The sequence below is a fragment of the Triticum aestivum genome, chromosome 5B (assembly GCF_018294505.1).
Source record: "Triticum aestivum cultivar Chinese Spring chromosome 5B, IWGSC CS RefSeq v2.1, whole genome shotgun sequence".
In the NCBI taxonomy this organism is placed as follows: Eukaryota; Viridiplantae; Streptophyta; class Magnoliopsida; order Poales; family Poaceae; genus Triticum; species Triticum aestivum.
Window position 1 is genome coordinate 146,168,970 of NC_057807.1, and position 8,138 is coordinate 146,177,107.

Genomic DNA, 8,138 nt, shown 5'->3' on the forward strand with positions numbered 1-8,138 from the left:
CGGGGAGTTGCCGGTTACAGTGGGAGGTCGAGGGCCGAGTGATGCGTGTTTCTCTCGTACACGTGCGAGGCGTTGGCTCTAACTGAATCCGAGCGAGGCATTGGGCTCTAATTGAACCCGAGTGATTGCACTGCAGGCTATGCGTTACTGAACCCAAGCGACCGATCGATGGCTGTTAACTGAACCCGATGGAGCAATTCCTTTGCTACTGCTGCTAACTGAAGCCGATCGATTGGATGAACAGTGAGTGTTGTGGGGGGTTTGGATGAACAGTGCGCGGTGGCGTTGCCTCTGGATGAACAGGACCCCGTGGTGTGGAGGGCTGGATGAACAGTAGACGGTGGAGGGGTGGCCGTGGAGGGGTGGTTGAACAGGACCCCGTGGTGTGGAGGGCTGGATGAACAGTAGACGGTGGAGGGATGCCCGTGGAGGGGTGGTTGAACAGTAGCCGGTGGAGTAGCGTGCGGTGGAGGCTGGATGAACAGGAGCCCGTGGAGGCTGGAGGAGGTTGATGGTAGCCCGTGGAGGCTGGAGGAGGTCGACGGTGGAGATGAACAGTATCCCGTGGAGTCCCATTTTGCGGTACGCCACACCCCTCCCGATGAACAGGACCCCCATTTCGACCGTAGGAGGTCCGTTTCGTTCGTTTTGTGGTACGCCACACCCCTCTCGATCAACAGGACCCCCGTTTCGACCGTAGGAGGTCCGTTTCCTCCGTTTTGCGGTACGCCACATCCCTCCCGATCAACAGGACCCCCGTTTCGACCATAGGAGGTCCATTTCCTTCGTTTTGCGGTATGCCAGGCCCCTCCCGATCAACAGGACCCCGTTTTGAGCGTGGCCGGTCGAACACAAGGCTGTTTCCTCTGTTGTGCGGTACGCCAGGCATCGTTTCCGTCGCTTGTTCCGTCCAAGCCCTCCCGATGAACACGACCACACATTCCATTCCGACCCAACCGGTTGGCTCCCCATGAACACGATGATGATGTTGTTTCTCCGTTCCGACCCAGCCATGTACGTATGCACGATAGGCGTTCGAGACCCTGGCCATATGTATGTACGTGGCCGTATTTTCTTTCTTGCACCCTCGCCGTTGTACGTATGTGTACATGCTACATGTGCGCTTTACTACGACACGTGCGCGTCTCTACATCCACCAATATATATGTATGTACACATTCGCGACCAGAATGACAACGCTACATACGCTTCGACCAGGTGGGTCCCGACTGTCAGGCACTTCCTTGCGTGCGAAGATGTAGCTGGTGGGTCCTAGCAGTCAGGGGGGCGAATCGTTTTTTCGGACGCACTTCCTTGCGTGCGAAGATGTAGCTGGTGGGTCCCAGCAGACAGGGGGGAATGTTTCTTCGCTAAATACGGTGGCCCGTCCGGTGGGTCCCCGCTATCAGGTGGAGGAATACTTATTTTGCACGTAATAAGAAGGCACTTCCTTGCTGCGGCCGTGGACCCAGCTGTCAGCCTCTCCATGTACAGTCCACATCCAATGGAAGCCATTCCTTGACCACGTTGACCACGCCGCACCGAGAGAACCAGGGCGGTGGACGACGGCGAGGCCTAGGAAGGGGACGACGCGGAGCCGGGGAAGACGCGGCAGTAGATGCCCACGCGTAGAGGAGTATGAGGGTTCACTTGTTCGGCTGCTGTGTGAGGCTGCCGTCGCCGCAGAATAACAGGGGGGTGTGGGTGCGTAGAGGGATGGCCTGGCCAGTGGTGGGAGTAGTAGGGGGCGGTGAGGCCTCCGCGGCATCACAGCCAGCCACGGGCGGCAGGAGCAGGCGGCACGACTGGCACTGCTTTGGGCGGCTGGAGCAAGAAGACCAGAGGTTGAAGAAGCACTACGACCATTGGATGGACATCGTACGGTCACTGGAGCTAGAATCGTTCATATATTGACTAAAGTTGACAAAGGCCTCCGTCCCAGTCAACTTAGTAGGCCCACAAGTCAGCCTCCCACCAAGGTTGGTCCCAGCTAGCAGGGGTATTCATTTTTTTGTGCGTAATAAGGAGGCACTTCCGGTGGGTCCGAGCTGACAGCGGTTGGAACATTTTATTCGCGAAATACAGTGGCCCGTTCTGTGGGTCCCAGTAGTCAGGGGGAAACGTTTTTTTCGTGAAATACTGGTGGCCTGTCCGGTGGGTCCCTGCTGTCAGGTGGAGGAATAATTATTTTCTGCGTAATAAGGAGGCACTTCCTTGCGGCTGCCATGGACCCAGCTGTCAACCTCTCCACGTACATTACTCTTCCGATGGAAGTCGGTCGTTGACCACATTGACCACGCCGCGCCGAGAGCACCACGGCGGTGGACGACGGCGAGGCCTAGGAAGGGGACGATGAGGAGCTGGGGAAGACGCGGAAGTGGAAGCCTGCGCGGAGAGGAGTACGAGGGTTTACTAGTTCTGCTGCGGTGTGAGGCTGCCGTCGCAGCAGGGCCTGGCCAGTGGTAGGAATAGTAGGGGGCGACGAGGCCTCCGCGGCAGCACAGCCGGCCACGGCAGGCAGGAGCATGCGGCACGACCGGCACTGCTTTGGGTGGCTGGAGCAAGAAGAACAGAGGTTGAAGAAGCACTACGGCTGTTGGATGGCCATTGTACGGTCACTGGAGCTAGAATCATTCATATTGACTAAAGTTGACAAAGGCCCCCGTCCCAGTCAAGTTAGTAGGCCCACAAGTCAGCCTCCCACCATGGTGGGTCCCAGCTAGCAGGGGGAGTATTCATTTTTTTTGCGTAATAAGGAGGCACTTCCGGTGGGTCCGAGCTGACAGCGCGGGGAACGTTTTTTTCACGAAATACGCTGGCCCGTCTGGTGGGTCCCAGCAGTCAGGGGGGAAACGTTTTTTTCGTGAAATAAGGTGGCTCGTCCGGTGGGTCCCTGCTATCAAGTGGAGGAATAATTATTTTGCGCATAATAAGGAGGCACTTCCTTGCGGCCGCCTGGACCCAGCTGTCAGCCTCTCCACGTACAGTACTCTTCCGATGGAAGTCGGTCATTGACCACGTTGACCACGCCGCGCCAAGAGCACCAGGGCGGTGATCTGGATGACGGCGAGGCCTAGGAAGGGGACGACACGGAGACCGTGGAAGACGCAGCAGTGGTAGCCCGCGCAGAGAGGAGTACGAGGGTTCACTGCTTCGGTTGCGGTGTGAGGCTGCCATTGCCGCAGAATAACAGGGGATGTGGGTGAGTAGAGGGATGGCCTGGCCAGCAGTGCGAGTAGTACGGGGTGGTGAGGCCTCCGTGGCATCACAACCGGCCACGGGAGGCAGGAGCACACGACACGACCGGCGCTGCTTTGGGCGGCTGGAGCAAGAAGACCAGAGGTTAAAGAAGCACTACGGCCGTTGGATGGACATCGTACGATCACTACAGCTAGAATCGTTTATATTGATTAAGTTGACAAAGCCCTTGGTACGCGTCAACTTAGTAGGCCCACAGCTCGGATTTGGCAGAGAACATATAGACCATTTGTGATTTGTAAGAATGTACAACCCATTTTTCAATTCTAATGGAATTTACTATAGCCCATTTACGGGTTTGTTAAAAGTACAGCCCAATTCTAGCTAGGACAACGATTAATAATTTCAAACAACCGCTCAAAACAGAATTCAAAAAAAAAATCCCACATTTTGATGGGATCCAAAATATTTTTATCCGAAATTTCTAGTCAAGTTAAACATAATTTCAAAATAAAGTTGTATCACATTAAAATCCAATGAAATATTGCACGTGCAACAAGTAATGAAATAAAAATTTCCAAATTCCAAAAATAATATATTTTCAAACTAATTACGTGTTTGGTGCATAGTAATTGCCCAGTTATTATAATTACATCCCATTTATTATTTCATAAAGTCCGTTTTCTTGTTAAGCCTAATGCATACCTCCTAGGAAACTTTGCAGCCCAGCGGGGTGGATAACAAGTTGACCCAGATATTGTGTACAACTGTCGGCCCAGTTGCATTGCTGATGTTGAAAAAAAGGCCTGTGTAGTACAGTACAACCTAACATGGTTACTCAGCCCACATTCAGGGATGCCGAAAAGGCCCAAACAAGGCTTCTGTACAACTTTTTGAAGTCACTGAGCTCAATTAATAACTTAAGGAAAAAGTTAGATTACAGTGGAACCTAATTAAAAGCTGTCACAAGCAAATAAATAATTCAACGGGTCCCACTTGTGCGTGTGCGCGTGTGTGCGCGCGCGCGCGTGTGTGTGTGTGAGAGAGAGAGATAGAGAGAGAGACCCATCGGTCGATGCTCGTAAATACATCTTTCAGCCATATGCATTGCTGATGCTCAGTAAAAACTTATATAGTTGACACAATCATATAGAACATCATAGCACACTAAACTTGCATACAAAAATTTCACGCAGGCGGCACAATCAGGATGGAAGCAGTGGATCACTACGGGAAGGGCTATTTTGAAACCAACGAAGTCGTACATAATGGTTCATCATCTTTGTAAATGACGGGGAAATATCTTGAATGTTGTGCAAAGAAAACAGACAGACAACACAATAAGTTCTCCTAGCACATTAAGTTGACGTACAACCCTTTCTAAAAAAAGTTCAGGTACAAAATTAGAACCGGTCACAATCAAATGTACTGGCATATCAGTGCTTCAGACCCATAGCTCGGATTTAACTAGTACTATCTGACAAGATTCAGTTGTTACCTCAAATTAGAGCACATCCGGGCAACCAGCTGTAACGCCCCGGATTCGATGCGCCAGATGTCTGCCAATTATTCGCCTACGTTGCCATGTCATTTGCTTGCGTGTTGCATTTTATCATGTCATCATGTGCATTTCATTTTGCATACGTGTTCGTCTCATGCATCCGAGCCTTTTCCCCGTTGTCCGTTTTGCAATCCGGCACTCATGTGTCCTCCGGCGTCCCCCTCTTCTCTCTTTTCGTGAGTGGGTATTAAACTTTCTCGGAATGGCCCGAGCCTTGCCAAGCGGCCTTGGTATAGCACCGGTAGACCGCCTATCAAGTTTCATGCCATTTGGAGGTCGTTTGATACTCCAACGGTTAACCGGGTAACCGCAGAAGCCTCTTTTGTTGCAGCCCAACACCCCTTCCAAAGTGGCCCAAAACCCAGCAAACTCCCCTCCATGCTCCCGGTCGTTCGATCACGATCGCGTGTCCGAAAACCGCACCTCATTTGGACTCTCCTAGCTCCCTCTACCTATAAAACTAGACCTCCCCCCGAATTTTCGCGCAGATCAAACCCTAGAAATTCCTCCCCGCGCTGCCGGACGCGTCCGCCCGCGTCGGACACGTCCGCCGGCCACGTCGCCCGGACCAATCCCGGGGCGACACGTCAGCGCCGCCGCCTCCCTCCTCCACTCACGCGCCGCCACCTCACCCCGGCCGGCTCCCTCTCTCTCCTTCCCCACCGCGCGGCCCGTGGGACCCGGATCGGGCCCGCGCAGGCCCACGCGCCGCCGCCGTGCAGCCCGCCGCCGCCCGCGCGTCTTCCCCGAGCGCCACCCCGCCGCGGCTCGGCCCTGCCGCCGGCCGCCGTGCCCGCCGCCGGCGAGCGCTGTGCCCGTCTCCGCCGCCTCCGCCGCTGGCGCCGCCGCGCCCCTCTGGCGCGCTGGCTCCCGCGTAGCCAGGCCCTCGCCGGACCCCGGCCGCGCTGCCCGAGCCGCCGCGCCTCCCGGCCGGATCTCTCCGCCGCCGTCTACAGCTCCTCCCGGCTGCGCCGTCGCCGGAGTAGCTTCGCCCCGCCGCCCCTCGTCGCCGGCGCCGCCTCCCCGGCCTTCCCCGGCCCCGGATCTGCCGGCCCCGTCATCTCCTTCCACTCCGGCGCCCTGCTCCGGCGAGATCCGCCGCCGCCTCGTTTTGCGAGCCGGGTCAACCCCAGATCCGGAGGTATAATTTTGCCTAAGTCCCAGATTTTGCACATTATCATGCCATATTTGACCTGTCGTATCTCTCCATCCGTAGCTCCGTTGTACGCGTCTAATATGTCAAATTGTTCGTCTCGACGAGTAGATCATTTCATTCAATTGCATCATTTTCATTTGAGTTCATCTTGATGCCCGAAATGCTGTTGGAAGAGTGCTAAGTGATGTTAATCTGCTGAAACTGTTATAACTTGCTCATTTGTCATTTTTGCCATGATTGATGTGTGCATCCTATGAGGTTGATGTCTACATGTGTTTTGATCTATGCCATGCCATCTTTCCAGAGGTGCTATCCATGTATTTTTGTGAGTTATGTAGTGAGTGCATCATGCTTGTTAAGGAGGGTACTTGCTATTGCTGATTTTAGTCCCTGTCTGCTGTTATTTTCATGCCATGTAAACTTGATGCTACAGAGAGATCCATGCATATTTTGAGATACTTCAGTAAGAGTGTTTTGAACATGTGGTTATTGTCTATCCATTCATGCCTTTGTTTACAATTATGGAGTAGTCTAGCATGTCATTTGAGTGCTCTACTTTTGCTTCAGAATGTTTCCTGGCAGATTGTTTACTTTCTATACAATATGGCCAAGCTTGCTATAGTTGATCCTTGCATGCTATGGACTTGTTCTTGCCTTTGTTGGTTACATAAACATGTCTTCTTGATGATGCTATGCTTATCTTGTCATGCAATGACTTGTGGTGAGTGAATCGAGCTTGTGAAGTAGTGTACATGATGTTACTGTTGCTAGGCTGAATCTGTTATTTCGTGATGCTATATAAACATGTTGCTACTAATCATTCTATGCCCAATCTGGAGATGTTCTATAAATATGTTTTGTACTACATGCCATGCTCTATCCATCCATGCCCTTGGTTGCATTTATAGCTTGCTGTAGCTTATTGTTTTCATGCTCCCAAGTTGCTTCATGATGTTGCTGTCAGCCTGTTAACATTAAGTTCAGTTTTGGCCATGTGTTTTCCTAGTGATTCATGTACCCTATGACCTTACTCTTGCCATGCTTAGCTTGTTAAACATGCCTTCTTACTGTTGGTTGCCTTGCCATGCCATGTATTGCTCTGTAGTGAGTTGCACAAGCTCATCTACATGCCTTCATAATTATGTTCCTGCCATGTACGAATCTATAATATAACTTGCCATGTTCCTGATATGTCTGTAACTGTTATTATTTGCAATCTTACCATGTCTTTTTGAGTATGTTCTAGTGATTTCTGGAGATAGCTCAGTGTTCATGTTTTGTTATGCTTTACCTGTACTTCATGCCCATGCCTTTTGTTATTATGTTGAGGTGCTGTAGCTTGTTGTTTTGATGCTTGTAATATGCCTACTTGCTGTTATGGACAGATTGTTGCTATGACTTGTATAGTGTGTGTGTGTTGAACCGTTGCTCCGTTTTGAGTGTGCTCTATATGAAACTTGCTTGTTTTTGCATGTAGCTTCATATTATCATGTTGCATCCTTGTTTTGAGGTGTTTGCTTGATGTTTGGGTGCATTTTACATCAATGCCATGTTTAACTTGTTTTGCTCATATCTTCTAGACCGTAGCTCCGAATCTAATGAACTTTATATGTAACTTGACTAGAATCTCGTGTAGATCATCTTGGTGCTCTTTAACTTACTGGTTAACAACTTGAACATAAGGTTTATTCAGATCTGGACCAATTTCGAAATATGCATATGAGGACTTACCGGAATTGTTATATGTTGTTTCCGGCCTCATTTAACTTGTCTTGATGTGTTGCTTTGGTTTGCATCATCCCTTGCCACGAGTAGCTTCATGTAGCTTTGTCATGCATCATGTTTGGTTGTGCATCATGTCTTGTTCGTCTTCTTCATGGACTCGTTCTTCTTCGTTGCGGGATTTCAGGCAAGATGACCGCTACCCTGGATCTCACTACTATCATTGCTATGCTAGTTGCCTCGTTCTATTGCTATGCTGCGTTTCCTATCTTTTGCTCATCAAGCCTCCCATATTGCCATGAACCTCTAACCTTTGACACCTTTCCTATGCAAACCACTGTTTGGCTATGTTACCGCTTTTGCTCAGCCCCTCTTATAGCGTTGCTAGTTGCAGATGAAGTTGAAGATTTCTCCATGATGGACAGGATTTTGGTTGGGATATCACAATATCTCTTATATTATTAATGCATCTATATATTTGGTAAAGGGTGGAAGGCTCGG